Genomic DNA, 19187 nt, shown 5'->3' with positions numbered 1-19187 from the left:
CTACACTCCTGGAAATTGAAATAAGAACACCGTGAATTCATTGTCCCAGGAAGGGGAAACTTTATTGACACATTCCTGGGGTCAGATACATCACATGATCGCACTGACAGAACCACAGGCACATAGACACAGGCAACAGAGCATGCACAATGTCGGCACTAGTACAGTGTATATCCACCTTTCGCAGCAATGCAGGCTGCTATTCTCCCATGGAGACGATCGTAGAGATGCTGGATGTAGTCCTGTGGAACGGCTTGCCATGCCATTTCCACCTGGCGCCTCAGTTGGACCAGCGTTCGTGCTGGACGTGCAGACCGCGTGAGACGACGCTTCATCCAGTCCCAAACATGCTCAATGGGGGACAGATCCGGAGATCTTGCTGGCCAGGGTAGTTGACTTACACCTTCTAGAGCACGTTGGGTGTCACGGGATACATGCGGACGTGCATTGTCCTGTTGGAACAGCAAGTTCCCTTGCCGGTCTAGGAATGGTAGAACGATGGGTTCGATGACGGTTTGGATGTACCGTGCACTATTCAGTGTCCCCTCGACGATCACCAGTGGTGTACGGCCAGTGTAGGAGATCGCTCCCCACACCATGATGCCGGGTGTTGGCCCTGTGTGCCTCGGTCGTATGCAGTCCTGATTGTGGCGCTCACCTGCACGGCACCAAACACGCATACGACCATCATTGGCACCAAAGCAGAAGTGACTCTCATCGCTGAAGACGACACGTCTCCATTCGTCCCTCCATTCACGCCTGTCGCGACACCACTGGAGGCGGGCTGCACGATGTTGGGGCGTGAGCGGAAGACGGCCTAACGGTGTGCGGGACCGTAGCCCAGCTTCATGGAGACGGTTGCGAATGGTCCTCGCCGATACCCCAGGAGCAACAGTGTCCCTAATTTGTTGGGAAGTGGCGGTGCGGTCCCCTACGGCACTGCGTAGGATCCTACGGTCTTGGCGTGCATCCGTGCGTCGCTGCGGTCCGGTCCCAGGTCGACGGGCACGTCACCTTCCGCCGACCACTGACGACAACATCGATGTACCGTGGAGACCTCACGCCCCACGTGTTGAGCAATTCGGTGGTACGTCCACCCGGCCTCCCGCATGCTCACTATACGCCCTCGCTCAAAGTCCGTCAACTGCACATACGGTTCACGTCCACGCTGTCGCGGCATGCTACCAGTGTTAAAGACTGCGATGGAGCTCCGTATGCCACGGCAAACTGGCTGATACTGACGGCGGCGGTGCACAAATGCTGCGCAGCTAGCGCCATTCGACGGCCAACACCGCGGTTCCTGGTGTGTCCGCTGTGCCGTGTGATCATTGCTTGTACAGCCCTCTCGCAGTGTCCGGAGCAAGTATGGTGGGTCTGACACACCGGTGTCAATGTGTTCTTTTTTCCATTTCCAGGAGTGTATTTTTATCGACCCCCAGACATGGTCATCAACCATCTTATCACTCAAGAACTCTGTAATAGTTAGGAATTTCGCCTCACAGTTGTGGACGCCCAGTATCAATATTTTACCATCCCATAAGTAATTTGGTGAGCATCGCTATGGCATGAAGTCATACGTAGATATATATCGCACTCTGGATTCACACGAGTCATAAGAACCGTGTTCTTATCATGAGGCAGTTTGAATAAACATATCAATGAATTTCATCTAGTTCCAGCCCCTAAACACAATGCTCTTGCTATGCTCTTAATGTGCTTGCATTTTCTCATTCTCACAAGGAAAATTGCTGGTATTGATGAAATAAGCAGGAATTATATTCACTGTTTAAAATACCACCTTTATTTGACTGAAATATTTTACGAATATCTGCATGATTCGAACTCACTAAAAAGAATCTCTGTCATTCCAAGATCCGCTCTATGATAATGAATATTCTCAGTGAAAGTTAACGACGCTAAAAGGTAGGAGAATGACTTAGTGGGTTCTCAAGGAAACAAATAGTAATCGCGAACATGTGGGGCCTCAAATAGCATATTCCAGGTAATAGAAAATAAGTCAATCTATAAGCAGTTAGGAGGAGACATAACGCTAATGTAAAGCAAAATTGTTGCTGGCATATGTCACTGACATGGTTCCGCAATGGGAATTGTACCCGTAGTACATGGGATGCGTGCCATCTCAAGACTCCAAATCAACAATATGACAGCAAATAAAAAATAGTAAATCAACTGCAGTGGCTGCGACATACCATAGCGACTGAGCTACAAGGTATGTGCAAACGAAAGGAGCAGTTGACGAGCAATGCAGCGATATTACCTAACGGAGAAGTGATCTCGGGAAAACAGGTCTGGTCAGCTCGACAGCAGCGGTAAGAGTTAGTCTACGCACTAGCGCTCGAAAAATCAGGCTCCTTGTCCCACTCCCCCTAAAGGCAACCTGGACTGGCCGCGTGAACGCACCCATCCACTAAAATTGCTGCTACAAGACTAGATCGCTGAGGTTTATTTTAAAAGACGGTAATATCAGTGGCACTAACCTCGTGAAACATCGTGATCTGGAGAGCATAGTTATCATACAGAAACGACAGGCAAATCTCATTAAATTCCAATAAAATGTGATGATACTTCTCTCACGGACGTATCTCACTCTAAACGAGGGTAGATGTAGATATGACTTGTGTACAACGTAGTATGTCACATGCCTCTTGTTTCTCACAGTAATTTTTTGTGCCAATTCAACTTGAAGCGTTCGACTAAAAACAGACTTCCGTAGTTGATTTCTTTTAAAGATATTAAATCAAATAATTGCCTATGTTGTATGGTTGAAATAAGTCTTCCAGGGGTAGAGCGGTGACAGCAATAAAAAAAAAACTTGACATTCGTTTGCGAGATGTTTAGGGACACAGAATCTTTAGTTATCAGAGAATAGCAACACCACGGGAAATAAGAGCATTAGCAAACTTTTGCAGGAGCTTCAACAAAGTTGTCCGACGTCTACAAAGCGTTCGGTTAAGCCATCCAATATTTAGCAGCACCAAGTATTAGCTGATGCGTTTTAAAAGCAGCATGAATAAATTAACAGAGCCACACTGGTCGATTGTTTCTCTTCGAAACTCGATTATGTGACAACAAAAAGTCAGGGAGGTGGTTTCTCAGGTCATACTAGGAGAACACGTAAATGGGAGTTTTTACCGTCGCTGTCAACCAAAACTAATTTTACGAAGCTAATTGTCATAAATTAAGAGCAAATTTTTCTAAACCGTTTGGGTAGTCATCCAGCAGACTTACAAAGATAAAGATATTCTCAATAATAGAGCAAGCCCTTGCTTTAGGTTTATTCGATAGAAATATTTGAAACAGGTGGTGGAAATATTTTTCTAGGGTTGTGAGTGCCATATATTTTGGCCAGCAGCGTCCTAAAACCTACGCGCTCTTCTAAATTGAAGTCATTGTCGGCAAAAAGGTTATCAAGTGGCATATTCTGGCTCTGTATCAGTTACTCATCACCTTTTGAGCAGTTCCCCACCGTGTAATATTCATATGTGTTTCATACGGTGAATTTATCGTTACTGCACGCTTCCACTTTTTTCAAGACTTCGTAAGATAGTTATCGGCTGTCTCATTGCGCGACGAAAAGATGTGGATCAGATATTTTTAGGGAAAAAATACTTATAAACCGTCTATGAAATTACTGCAAGAACTTCGCAGTAAAAGATGAAGCGTCGAGGAAGACGGATATCAGGTACTAATTGAAGAGGAACTAGAATCTAAGAACGGGTTAGAAGCAAAACTAAAATTTAAAGTAGAAGACATTTATGATGAGATACATTGATGGAATTGCTGCCCTGTTTGAATGTGAGAAAGAATTACAGCATCTGTTGACAAGAATAGACAACTCAGCTCGGAATGTGGACTTATAATAGCGGGGCGGTGTGGCCATGCGGTTCTAGGCGCTTCAGTCCGGAACCGCGCAGCCGGTACGGTCGAAGGTTCGAATCCTGCCTCGGGCATGGGTGTGTGTGATGTCCTTAGTTAGTTTTTAGTAGTTCTAAGTTCTAGGGGACTGATGACCTCAGGTGTTAAGTCCCATAGTGCTCAGAGCCATTTCAACCATTTGGACTTATAATAAACCAAATAAACGCAAAAATGTTGAAGAGTACGAGAAATGAGATTAGAATTACAATCAACGTAAAAATTGGAGGCTAAGATATTGGTCAAGTGGAAGAATTCTGCTACCTTGCAAGTAAAATAGCACTTAATGGATGAACGGGAAGAACATAAGATGCAGATCAGCAAAACCAAAGGAAGTAATACCTGCCGAAAGAAGCCTACTAGTAATGAGGGAAAACACTGACGAGAACAGGGCAGATGATGGCAGGCATCACAGAAAGACTTCTGGAGTACTACAGGGAGGCGCAGATCGAAAGTAAGCTGCTGGCGAAGACAGTGTTTGGAAACACTCTAAATGGTGAGCTCAAAATTGCCTGATGCATGAATTACGTAAGCTGTTGTTAGAATGGATCTCTTATTATGTAGATGTGGTCATTATTAAAAAGGAACTTGTAAATTATAATAGATCCTTTGATTTCTTCTAAGCAGTGTATGTTTCGTAAACGAAAATTTGTACAGTTGGGGTCCTAATTATCGCATGACAGTGAAACAGAACAGTCGTCATTAACAAGAAAGAAATCCTCTCCACGAAATTTTACACTTAGTGGGTGGATATAACTAATGAACAGTGTCCGCCATTGTGTAAGTGCAACTGTACACCGTATTAAATATTTCTTCTACTTCCACAAACACATCTATACTACGCGAATCTCTACGTAGTGCGCAGCAGACTATTTTTCTCTGTTATGTGTCAGTTATTAATACTTTTTTCTCAATCAATACACGACGCACATATATACTGCTTGATATGAATCCCCTTCATATGAGCAGTCTTCCACTCTGGGTGACACAACTGTTTAGTGAACTCTTTTGTACATGTACTGAAGCATTATGTAACTGCAGCAACTGATTGTATGATCGTCCAATTTCGTAACATCATACACCATTGTTCCCATGTATCTACATGCCACGGTTCGGTCCTGCTATAAGCCACTGATAGAGCAAAGAGCGTCTGTTACGTATTTACTTTTCATGAGTATACACCTATCTGCAGTAAGTGCTAGTTAAAATTATGTATATGGTTCTAATAGCTCTGAGCACTATGGGACTTAACTTCTGAGTCATCAGTCCCTTAGAACTTAGAACTACTTAAACCTGACTAACCTAAGGACATCACACACATCCATGCCCGAGGCAGGATTCGAACCTGCGACCGTAGCGGTCGCGCGGTTCCAAACTGAAGCGCCTAGAACCGCTTGGCCACTCCGGCCGGCAAAATGATGTATATTACTGTGACATTTTTGGAAGACTTTACCATAAATTAGCGGATAACATTTAGTGGTAGATATCTGTGTCATGCTGAAGCGTGTGAGAATGTATTACAAGTAATAATCTGCAGCATAAAATACTGACCATATCATAGTGGGCAGCACCCGTAACTGTAATCACTCTTCATAGAAATAATTTTAAGCGTTCTCATCAATGGAATTTTTCTAAAATTTAGTCGCAAACCAGGCTGCATATTCCATAACAATGTTTTATTTTTAGCAGGTTACCTTGTGTTCTTGTATCGAATATCTTCACAAATCGTAAAAAAACAAAACTTCTTGATTACCTAAGATTATATTTATATGTTCTCAGCAAGCTGAGTTTCGTGTGGTCGGGTTACGACCGATAAATGATGCTTGGCGTTGAGAACGTTTGTAAATTTCACGTAGGTCACTGTGATTTTATCCAACATCAAGTTTAAGAAGTTAGTAAATTCTGTAATGTTTTATTGAAAGCCCTAATGTTCACTGGAATGAAGAGCATCTGAGTGTTTTTTTTTTATTAGTGTTCTGCACATGCTGAGTTGCAAATCAGCAGAGACCACGACAGCTGACGACTACGAGTAGACGCTTTTCATTCAGCGAACAAGGAGACGGCAAGGACAATGGGCAACACTCGGTTCAGGCTGCCAGGATGTGCGCTCCCCCTCCCCCCTCCCATCTCACCCGTCCTCACCGCTGCCACCGACAACGAGAGTCGACAGCACATTCAGAGAATGCTCTATCGACCTGAACGACTGTCGTGCTTCTAGCTACGTAAAGAGCATTTGCTGGCCACCTCTCCTGACTGGGATAGGTCCAGCTGGGCAACAACGGCAATCTAGCAATGCTCTACGGCAGCGGCGACGTTGTGATATCTGTAGTATAGATGACATTGATTAAAAAATATTTTTTTTTTACCAGGTCCCTTGACACTGCTAGCTTCCGTAAAGAGTAATCTAGGCCTTTGCAAGCCAGGAATCTTCTAAATGTCCTGCGAATGTGGCGAGGCATATATTGGAGACATTGTACGCTCAGTGGAAGAAAGATGCTGCGAAACATACGCTTAAAAGCCACACAGGATTACGCCAGGCAACAAAATCAGCCTTCACCAAGCATTGGGCAAAAGCTGGTCACACAATAAATTACAACAAAAACAAGAGGCTTGGGTAGTCTTCTTACTTCTCCCATCGCATGATTACGTGGTCATTGAAAGTAGGGTCCAAGACGAACTGGTTATCAGAGATAGCGACCCTACAACGGAGTCAGGAGTGGAACGTTGCACTAAACGAGAAAAAACAAAACAATTCTGCACAGTGAGGTCCGCGTGCGACGTCGAGAGTTGGAGACTGGTGGACGGAGTTCGCTGCCCACTTCGTGTCCCAACCCCTCCTCCTGCTGCCCCATGGTGGCTGTGCGGACAACGAAAGGAGCAAACGAGCCGAGGGGACGACGACCAATGTACGTAGTTTGCCTGTCCTAAGAGAGCAGCAGTCATCAGGAACTACCTGAAGATGACGACAAATCTGTTTTCCGTGGAAAACTTAACGCTGGGAACCGGGTGGACATGTAACAGCTCTACAAGCAATCCTAGATGATAAGGCGAAATATTCCCAGGGGTCGCAGGTATATCAAAATTCATAAACTCACGGCAGATGTAAACACATGCCTAATATAAGTTCGTAGGTTTCCACAGTGAATGTCAATTTGAGCTAAATCATTTTGTGTATTAAGCTGCGTCATTATGCAACACTAACAACTAAAATAACAGCGTTTCGACCATCTTTGTAGCAGCGCTCTTCGGCGCAGTTAACTGCTAGAATCCGATAATGCTCTTCCCGTATATACTGCCTTATCTCGGTAGTTAGGTAGCTACCGACATTACATGCCACTGGACAATTCAAAGTTGTATTTACCATGGAGGGGTTAGGTAACAATTAATCGGCAGCTTGTATACAGGGGGAGTATTTTCCGCCAGCGACACGTTAATGCCGCATGGCATTTCTCCTGTGACCGTTTGTTTATGCTGCTGGAACTAGCTCTTGGGGAGTATACTGTAAAAGTGTTTGAGGTGACTGAACGAGTGAAATATGGACTAGGCTTCTATCAAACACTTGTTACTGTTGTGGTATTCAGTCCGAAGATTGGTTTGTTGCATTACTCCATGCTATTTTGTCCTGTGCAAGCGTCTTAATCTCCGAATAACTATTGCAATCTACAGCCTTCTGAATCTGCTTACTACATCTCTCGTCTCCCACTGTGACTTTTACCCCTCTCCCCCCCCCCCCCCCCACCCCACACACACACTTACCTCCAATGCTAAATTGGTGAATCCTAGTTGTCTCAGTATGTGTCAAAGCAGCCAATCGATCCCTTCTTCTGGCCAGACTGTGCCACAAATTTCTTTTCTCCCCAGTTCTGTTCAGTACCTCCTCATTCGGCACATGATCTACCCAGCATTCTTCTGTAACACCACAGCTTCTATTCTTTTCTTGTCTAAACAGTTTATCGTCCACGTTTCACTTCCATACGCGCCTACATTTCGTACAAATACTTTCAGAAAAGACTTTCTAATAAATTCATATTCGTCGTTAAGAAACTTCTCTTCTTCAGAAACTCTATTCAAATACTCTTCCAAGACCTGCGCTGTCTCTGACAGAGTTACTGTATCATCGACAAACCTCAAAGTTTTTATTTCTTTTCCTTGTTGGTTTAGTCAGATCAACGAATACAATATAGCACTTGGAGAACAGTAGTTTGAGCAGAGACGCTCGTCTGGAGATAACTAGTAGGAAATGCTGCTATGGGACAAATTTTTGCCGGCCGATGTGGCCGAGCGGTTCTAGGCGCTTCAGTCCGGTACCGTACGGCTGCTACGGTCGCAGGTTCGAATCCTGCCTCGGGCATGGATGTGTGTGATGTCCTTAGGTTAGTTAGGTTTAAGTAGTTCTAACTTACAGGGGACTGAAGACCTCAGAAGTTATGTCCCATAATGGTCAGAGCCATCTGAACCATTTTTGGAGAAATTTTTCATCTCAAGTTGCTTAATCGACCAAGAGAAGACAGGTGAACTCGTAAGTGGCTGGTGATGTGACGTAGTGCCAGTATCTTGGATTAAATTGCAAACATCTTGCTGTGTTACACAGTTGCAGCGTCTGAGACTGCTGATAGCCTCTATCTGAGGGAGACATCGAAGCGATCCTTTTTTCAGCAAGCGGTTTCATAATGTCTTCCTCTTCATTACATGTACGTGTACATCTGTATCAACGCAAATACTCCACTACTTTTTCTGTTCTTCGCTACTATAGTACGACACTGGCGTTTTCTTTTGAAGGATAACTTTAAGTTTGCTAGTCGTTTCGAGTAACTTTTGTAAAATAAAACATCATAAGCCAAATTTGTATTCTGAAACGCAAGAGTAGAAAGAAAAGAAAGAGAAAGGAAAATATTGTGAAAAAAAATTGTATGTCTATTGCATTCAGAGTCTCTCGTATGAAAATGCTTGGTGCAAAGAAACTTAGCTCTCACTGTTGGCAAAGAGTAGCATACACGATATACTTAATAATAGCGTAGTACATAACAGGAGCTATGTTGACAGATACCTAGTAAGTTAGTAAGTTTAGCCATAAAAAGACTATTTTGAATTGTTTGAATTGTTTTCGCAAGGATCAATCCACTCATGCAAAAAGCAGGTAACACGAATCGTTTATAGACAGAGGGAATGGCAACCAACTTTTTACGAAAAGCGTGAGACGATGATGTAATAGCGGCAAATATTACACCCATAAGTCTGTGTTAGTGCAGTCAAGCACGCAGAGTAACACCGCATACTACAGAGAGAGAAGCGCAAGAGCAGCTTCAAGTTCAAAGCTTTATAATTACCATCTCCAGCGAACCGTGTTTCAACTTTCGTTTCACCCCGCCACTTAAAATTTCCTTTCCATTAAAACTTATTCTCTGCCAAGGGTCAGATAATTTACTGTGATACCGAGGCACTGAGATTCCGCGTACTTCGTTTAAAATTTTCATTTCCACGAACTCCTTTCAGTAGGGAACCAAAAGGAAAAATGCAAAGTAGAGTAATAGGGACGGAGAACGGGAAGTAAGACAACTCTTGATTTAAAATTTCATTGTATTTAAATTTAATCTTCATTTCCATAATTACAATCAAATAAGTCGTTGAACCAGCAGAAGACAAGTGACAAGCGATTAACTTTATTGTTTCGGATAAGCCGTGGTGGCGCTGTGTCGACGGAGGGGGCGTGTCTCTGGAGTTCGCATGATACCCACAACCAGTAAAGAGAGTGTGGCTCTAAGAGAGGGCCTGTGTAACTGATACGTTGTGCCTTGTCGCAGGGTTGAGGGGGTGAGGAGATGGTGGTAGCTGAGAGGCCGGGGGCGTGGACTAACTTCGGGGAGGTGTTGCTGTGGGTGTGAAATAAATTCATGCGCAACCGTTTCGATTATGTAATGTATCATTAGCACAAGCAATTCCTACTTCTTTTGTCACTTGCAGGAGTCATTTGTGTCCTGCAGGTTTGAAGGTTGAGGATTTTAAATGTACCACTGCTCGTATTCAGCAATACACTTGGCGCCCGACACAGTGCTGTGGGAGGAATACGATCCCCTAACACCGAAAAGAACTGCTTGCTTGCACGTAGCAAATATACAGCGTCGTCATATGGCCAAATAGGTTTAAGCGACAGCTGCGGCAAATGAAATTAGCAAGAACTTAAAAAAGTACTGAAAGAACCTCTAAAATACTTAACTGTAGTTAGGTATGTCTTTAATTCTAGTCCAGTGAACAAGAACTGCAATTATTTGTAGAATATCCAGTGGCCCCTTTTAAGCGGCGACAAGAGACGCGGTCCTGATCTCTTGGCACCGATACTATGTGACACCGTTCTGAGAAAAACCGTGTGTCCGTTTACATTCCCATTTGGGAACTATGGAGGATGCATAAAACAGATCTTGCCTAGTGCGCCCCCTCTAAAGGTCAGCTTGGACTAAGTTGCACCTGAGTACTAGGTGGCTCAGGGCTCAATGTATTCGGTATCTTTCAGAGGACACAGCAGTTATCTCTTTCCTGCTACCCTAACACGGCACAGTACAAACTCGTATCAACGAGGGGCGTTTGAAAAGTCTGTGCAAAGTCCGAGAGCTGGCACCACCGGCGACTATGGAAGCCACGTTTAGTTAGTAGCATCTTTGGAAAGAACGCACACGAAGTTTCAGTCATATTGGTCTATTTCTTTGTGTCTGGCATTCGTGTGAATCAAGGAAGTCGAGTGATTGTCAAAAAATGGACGAAGAAGAGTTTCGTGTGATGATTAAACATTATTTTATGAAAGGTAAAACGCCTCAGGAAACTAAAGAGAAGTTTGATAAGCATTACAGTGACACTGCACCTTCGATTAGAACAGTTTATAAGTGGTTTCAAAATTTTCGTAGTTACCAAATGGGCACAAAACGCCCTTTGGAGGTTACAACTCCAGAAATGATTGATGAAATCAATGATATGATGATGGATGACAGAAGAGTTAAGGTGCGTGAGATTGCTAGTGCTGTGGGCATCTCGAATGAACATCTAAATAACATTTTGCATAAACATTTGGACATGAGAAAGCTATCCGCAAGACGGTCCGCGCGATTGCTCACGCATGACCAAAAACGGAATCGCGTGAAGTGTTGCAAGGATGGTTTGTGGTTGTTCAGGGAGAATCTGCAGGACTTTATGCATCGTTTCGTCACTGTGGATGAAACATGTATAGATTACTATACTTCCGAGACCAAATAACAATCTAAACAATGAATTACCAGGGGAGAATCTGCACCAAAGAACGTGAAGACTAGTCCTTCAGCCGGAGGGTTATGGCAACTGTCTTTTGGGATTCGCAAGGGATAATCCTCATGGGCTATCTGGAAAAGGGGAAAACTATTACAGGTGCATATTATTCATCGTTACTGGACCGTTTGAAAACCAAGCTGCAAGAAAAACGCTGGCGATTGGACCGCAAAAAAGTCTTCCATCACGACAGTGCACCAGCTCACACTTCAGCAGTTGGGTCGCAAAATTAATGGAAATAGGATTTCAACTCGTTTCACATCGCCCCTATTCTCCAGACATGGCTCCCTCGGACTACTACTTGTTCCCCAATTTGAATAAAATGGCTGGCGGGACAAAGATTTTATTCAAACGAGGAGGTGATTGCAGAAACTAATAGCTATTTTGTAGACTTGACAATTCCTATTATTCATAAGGGATCAATAAATTAGAACAGCGTTGGACGAAGTGTATAAGTCTAAAAGGAGACTATGTCGAAAAATAAAAAGGTTTACCCCAAACACGTAAGTAGTTTTTATTTTTTCGAGGACTTTTCAAACGCGCCTCGTTTGAGAGAGTGACTGGTGCTTTCAAGAGTAAGAACATAGTTGAAAGAAGCCTACCTGAAGTATGTTCATTGTATTGAAGGTAGCACCATGCTATGGGCAAAGGGTGCCTAATAATTGAATAGAAAGATAATTGGAGAACACACACGCACACACATATTTTACTCAAATCCTAGAAGCAACACAATTCTACGCCTTATGACATCAATGAGTAACTTAATAAGGGGATAACCAAAGTTGAGAGACTGGAGTTTGCAGCACAGTGCCAAAACGGCTCGTCACATGTAGGAGCAACGGCATCGATCGAGACCGACTGAGAGCGACGTTCAAATGATCTCCCAACAACGAGCCACTGGTGCCTTCTTAGCTACGCCGTTCAAATTTGTCAGCTCAGTTGATCTCACAGTACCTGGTTCAGGATACCGACTTAAGCGTGGTTGAATTGAAGGAACCGCCACCAACTGTTGCCTGGGGCAAACATTCCCATAGCTGGCAAGACGCGGCATACACTTTTACTGCGAGGGTTACCCAGAAAGTAATGCACCGCATTCTTTATTGAACATAATGAGAATTAAACACACGAAAAAATGGTGTTTTATGTACGCACACTATTTTTCCATATAATGACCATCACATTCTATGGCGTTCCTAAAGCGCGAAACAAGGGCGTGTATGCCCTGTCGTTGCCAATCCTCTGTCCTGTGTGAGTCATCTCCTCTTCCACGAATGGTATCGTTTAATTGCCCAAATATGCGGAAGTCCGAGGGTTCTAGGTCAGGTGTCTCTGGTGTGGCAGCCGTGGATGGTCGCCCCGGCCGCTGCAAGTCGTGCAGCTCCGCCGAACCGCCTTCTGATTACCCTAACCTCCGTGCCCAGCGACTGACTATTTCTTTTGACAGCAGATACTCCATAGACTTTGCACAAGCGTTTCTGAGTATTCCCCATAGTTTCCTTCTCTGCAGTGAGAAATTCAATGACGGCACGTTGCTTGTAACGTAGAGCACTTACAGACGCCATTTTAAAACTCTCCTGCAATTACGGTATCTGTTGGCAGTGATGGAAACTTGGCGCGCTCACTTACGAGACTTCAAAAAATTCATACGTAACGTTTGTCATTCTTAGCATTGTTTTCGGCTGAGGAAAAAAATGTGGTGCATTACTTTCTGGGGAACACTCGTACAAGGATAAGATGTTTCTAAATAATTGTTTCACGTGAACGCATTACTAAATGCTACCTATTCATTCCTCAATTTGGCAGTATCCTATTACTTTGTGTAATTACGTCGTGTCGGGCTGGTGCAGTCTCTCGCATCCATATTTCAGAGAACACAATTTTAGATTGTCATCGAGTGAGGTGGCAGAGTGGTTGCACACAGGACTCTTATTCGGGAAGACAGCAGTTCTAATCCCTGCACATTCCCTCTAGATTTAAGTTCTCTGCGTCTCATCAAATCCTGTAAGACAAACACGGGGATGGTTTCCCTGAGAAAATAAGACCAGTCTCCCTCTTCATCCATTCCACAATCCGAGCCTTACACCAAACGACCTTGTAGTCGCTGCGTGTAATTTTCCTTTCCTTCTGTGTTTTTACCATTTTCTACCTTTTCTTCGGAATTTTATGATACGAGTCTCCAACGACTGAAAAATCATGTATTATTTCTAAAAATATGCCCAAGGAACTAATACACGCACTTCCGTTAAGTATTAAACAAACTACGCAATTCTACAGAACCCAGCGTTTCTCCCGAAGACGCAGTTACGTCAATGTACAAAGGTTGGTCAAAAATATGGAAATACCGCTAGATACGTGTGTTTGATGCAGATGCTACCCTAGCCAGCAGGTTGCGCTGTTTTATCTGACAACGAATGGCACCGTTTAGTATAAATTGCATTTTGTATGTGATAATGATGAGATATTGAATAACATATACTGCTGATAATATCAAGAATACAGTTTACGCTAGATTCGGTAATCACGGCAATTATGTTTTACCAACTTTGGTACGGGTGGGGGAGAGAGGAAAAGTAAATGATCTGCGTCGTGTCGGTTCTCGATTGTGTTCAGGAGGAATAAAGTTTGATTACGCCAAGGTGGTTTGAACCTGACATTTAACTCGGGTTGCCTTCACGCAATCTGAATCTTTGATAAAAATACTTAAGGGACCTAACTGAATATTTAAAAAAAGGAAATGAATGCACGAAAGTGGAATTTTTGATAAAGGTTATCAAATCTGAGATTGAACTCATTAGTCGCCTCCCGAAAACCATCAAAATACCGCTATAAAGAGCTTACCTGGAACATAGCTTACATACATCGGAAAATCACTCAGGTTAGTTAAAGAAAAGAATAGCAAGGAGAATACTTCGTTATGAATTATCAATATACTCTTAAAAACTCCACACTACTAAACAGGTACAAATATTCAAGAAACATGAAACTTACAGGTGATATTTCTTTCGAACATTGCGATGTTCAACAATATCTTATCTTGTCTGTCCAATAGTTCTTAAAATTAAATATCCTGGCGTGCACGTGAGTAGTTCATTATGTCAGACGTTTTTCGAAGAGTCTAATCGATGATTTAAATACTTCATTGCTCAAAATAAAATATAACTCGTAGCGATGCTACACAGCACTTCTTAACATGTCGGCGACCAAACAGGAAAGGTAATCAAGTTTTTAGAACCATACATAACAAAAGATAGATTTTTATCATTCACATGTTTCGCGTCTTATTAGGATCGAACGCTGCGGCAATGATTTAAATATCCACGCCCAGAGGGTCATAGTGTTTATTTGAAGCAGTTAATGCTGAACGCGCGTCTTTGTTTAGATGCACATTACAAAAATATAACATTTTAACAACTTCGGCTCGATGGCTGTTCTTCTCTTTTAGGACAAGCGTTCTATATACAGAGCATCGGAAACCCAATATTATTACTGTGGTGTCACCGCCAGACACCACACTTGCTAGGTGGTAGCTTAAATCGGCCGCGGTCCATTAGTACATGTCGGACCCGCGTGTCGCCACTGTCAGGATCGCAGACCGAGCGCCACCACAAGGCAGGTCTCGAGAGACGTACTAGCACTCGCCCCAGTTGTACGGACGACATTGCTAGCGACTACACGTACGAAGCCTTTCTCTCATTTGCCGAGAGACAGAATAGCCTTCAGCTAAGTCCATGGCTACGACCTAGCAAGGCGCCATTAACCATATCTGGAGAGAGTCTCACTTGTATTATCAAGAGAAATGTACCACAAAGAATTAAAGTTAAGTATACGAGAAGCTCCGTTCTTTTCATTATAGCTTTCATCACGTATCCTTTTTCAGACTTAACGCAAGACGGCTTGAGTTGACGCGTGCCCTTTCGGCTACCTCCCTTGTGTCTAGACTGTCTTGTCTAGACACAGCAATTACAACCCGTGCTGTGTCCCCGCTACGTTGCAAGTGTCAGTCGTCAGAACAGTGTTCTTTGTAGTTGTGAGTACATTTTGTTAGAACTAATTTTATTCGAGCCTGGACAAACTGTTGGTGATCGTATGGTGGGTGCCTCAGCAACCAATGTAACCGAAGTGTTCGGTGATACCGCAAACGTTTTCGGGATGGTCATTGAATAGCATTACGTTGGGAGAACAAGAGGATAGTTGCAAAAGTCACTGCAGTAAAGAATTTCGCACTCGCGAACCATGTCAGGACCAAAATAACAGGACCGAAGCTGGGAACTGTAGCGCTAGCTGGAACTCCAAAAGCACTCATTGGTGATACAAATGCCAATAACAGGGAACGTGGTAAAAAAGCCATAGGACGTGGGCTATGGAATAGTGGAAGAACGTCATTTGCTGAATGGGTTTCTTTTCACACGTTTTCCAAATTCTGGCCCAAAAGTGAAACATGGCACGGGTTCGATGATTAGGGCAGCCATATCGCGGTATTCCATAGGCCCCATGGTTATCCCAAAGTCGCATTACTCCGAAGTATTACGTGACCTTTTTGGGTGACCAGTTCCATCACATTCTACAATGGTGATGCTGTGTTCCAAGACGACTGGCCATGTTACCACAAGTGGTGTCCGCAAGGTACGGTTTTTGTGAGCATGAGGACGAATTGTGCCATTTTCCCTGGCCACTACAGTCACCAGATCTCAATATTATTGAGCCTTTGTGGTCTGGTTTGGAGGGAGGGGCGCGTGATCGCTATCCATCTCCATCTTTATTAGCTGAACTTGGCAGTTGCCATTGTTTTGTAGAAATAATGGTGTGAGATTTGCTTGAAAACCATACAGGACCGGTATTTATCCATTCTTAGACGACTGAAAGTATTTTGATTGCCAACGGTTTTCCTAACCGTATTAGGCCCGCTCAAGTGTTTGTTGCGTATCTATATCTATTCTATATCTATCTTCTCTCCCCATACAATGTCAACTCATATGACATCGTATGTAATTTCTCTAATTGTGCTGGAATCTTACGTTATGGTTTAAGGTGCACGACGGATTGCTTCTACATGCACATTTTGGAGTCTGAATCGCCTATGTTTATATCTGCCCTAACGCTCTATATGACATTGGTGCAATGTTCCTTCCCTCGTACTTCTTTGAACAGTTTAGAACGTGATAGGCTTTTCCTGAGGAATGTTACAGTTTACCCATATAAAAAAATCGAAACTGAATGACTGATGTCAATTGTAATTTATTCATAAATTTATTTTGTGCTTTCTGGAATGCTCAGAATCATACCTCAAGCAACTGACAATCAATGTTTGTGATACATATCAAATATTCTCTGGCAATTTCGCTATGTGCCTCTGTAGGACTGGTCTAGACTACCATAAAATGAAGTGAATCCGACCAGGTGGTGTCAATTCGATTATGTACCCATTTTTCCACATTTGGATAACTAAGCGTAGCATTTTAACAATTACATTGTAACCGACCACTGTCGGCGATTCTTGACTAATCTATCAATAACAATGACGTGTTGGAGTTCCCTTTACCCAGCAAATCGCATTGTCAGTAGGTGTGTGATTCTTGTGCTAAACTCTTTTAGTCAACACAACAGTGCGAAAACTTCTGCTGGTGCAAGTTACTTCCAAAGTGTAACTGGTAAGTTGCAACATTATTGCTGGCATATAAACGTCTTAAGTGATGCAGTTTTTTTTGTTCATTGCTAATACTGCTTAGCCACTATGCAGGGCTAATTACAAAATTGCATTTTTGTAGGGTGCATCGCATCATGCGAGTGTACCAAAATGTTCTGGGTCTAACACGGAGATCTAACTACAGACCATAATTTCTTCTAAATGTGGTGAAAGCTGTCAAATCAGGAAAATTAAGCGTCTGGAAAGCTTCAGAGCAATACCCAGTTCCGTATACCACATTAAATGACAAACTCAAGGAAAGGTACGAATACAAAATAGGCGTCCAACCATCATTAACCAATAGTGAAGAAAATAGCCTGGTTGAAGGACTGTTGTGTTGTGCGACATGGGGGTTTCCTTTGAGGAATAATGATGTTAGGGACTATAGCGTCCCCAGTGCTATATTACGAAAAGACTTAAAAAAACAATATTTATAAAGAAGAGACATTTAAAAATTGAATAATATATTTTTATCATGTAGCCGTAAAACAATAATTTCTCTGTCGAGAAATGCAAAGAAACGCAGTGCAAAGAAATATAACAAAGTGATCTAAAGAGACGACAAGATACGCTCTTTTGTTAATTTTTTAGTCGACTTCACTTCCTCTCTTGTCTTATTGTGTGTAGACGGACATCTTGTGAATGCTGGCAAATGTAAGCATATTTGTATGAGTTCAGCAAATTATATATATATATATATATATATATATATATATATATATATATATATATATTTATTTATTTATTTAATATTATTGTGCACTTTTGATTCGTAAGAGGTGATCCCGATTTCATGTCCGCCTTCCTTGAATTAACCTGCATTCAAGTAATTTACAGTTCAACAATCGCAGCGGCCGATGCAGCCAACAACGCCATTACGTGGCGATATTAACTTATAAAAATTAGCGGAAGCGGAAATCTCGCCCTCTATTAACATAGTATTCATTTTTCTCCACAGCCGCCCGACGTTGCAGAAAATACTTAGCTTTAAGATTCTTATTTTCAGTACCATAGCCGAGACCCAGAGCCAGGACTCCGACTACAATGTAATGATTAACGGAGGTAAGAAAAATACTCTCGCGCGTGTGTGGGCCGCAATTGTAATTAATAACTAAAGATTTCTTGCTTTAAAGTGAACTGACAAGCCGAGGAAATTAATATGAAAAGTTTATTACATTGTTCAACTTATATGCTCATGTTTTAAGACTCAGCGAGTCTAACATTCATTAACGTAACAAATAATTTGAGATTAAAATTGTTAAAAAGAGAACGTCAGGAAAGCATTTAATCGTAAATCAAAATAAAATGAAATATCATTTTTATTAAGGCCCACCACGTAAGTCGGCAACAATCAAAAAATAATAATAACAATAATAATATATTAAATTACGACGGCCGACGGACGCGAGAGGACGTTGTACAGGCATATCTCAATCGAGCAGGTAGAATTGGAAAAAAGATTTCGTAACAATCGATCTGGGCACGAGTGGGTAAAATATTTTCTGAATAGTGATAAAGATGTAACGGTTAGAGTAAGTGAAAATGTGAAGAGGTCAAAGGCAGCAGTTACCAAAGAAACAGTGGTCGATTATTTTAAAAATCTTGTAGTGACCTTGAGTGGTGTCCCTCCCTCCAACATTATAAACTGTGAAGAGACAAACTTTGACTATCCTGCGCAAATGAAAGAAATAGTGAAGCGAGGCACAAACCATCCTGAAAGGATAGTTCTAAATCAAGTATCAGTATGATGATAGCAGCACCTGCCGACGGCTCAGTTTTCCCACCATACACAGTTTATAGGGTAAAACACCCCTACGATACTCGGACTGAAGGGGGCATAACTGGTGCAGGTTACAACTGGAATCAAAGTGGTTGGTTTGACCCAACAGTGTTTGAATCATGGATTGTTGAAATTGTCTTGCCTTATGCCCAGCCTTTAGAGGGACCTAAAGTTATTGCAGTCAGCAACCTGTCAAGTCTCCTGTCACACACCTTGATTAAACTGTGCCGGGAACACGACATTGAACTTGTGCCTCTGCCACCTAATTGTACTGATTTGTGTCAGCCACTTGCTGTGGTCTTTTTTGGACCTTTCAAACTTGCTTGGAGAAATGTGCTATTGTAAAAGGAAGAATAGAGGAGTGATGCCAAAATCCCAATTTCTTTGTTGTTGAAAAAAACCTGTGAAGATATAGCTATCACGTCGAAATCAAATGTAATATCTGGGTTCAGAAAAGCAGGAATTTTTCCTTTCTCTCCCGATAAATTCATTTCATACATT

This window comes from Schistocerca nitens, chromosome 5 (assembly GCF_023898315.1).
Source record: "Schistocerca nitens isolate TAMUIC-IGC-003100 chromosome 5, iqSchNite1.1, whole genome shotgun sequence".
Lineage (NCBI taxonomy): Eukaryota > Metazoa > Arthropoda > Insecta > Orthoptera > Acrididae > Schistocerca > Schistocerca nitens.
The sequence above is the reverse complement of the archived record's forward strand: the minus strand, read 5'-3'. Positions refer to the sequence as shown.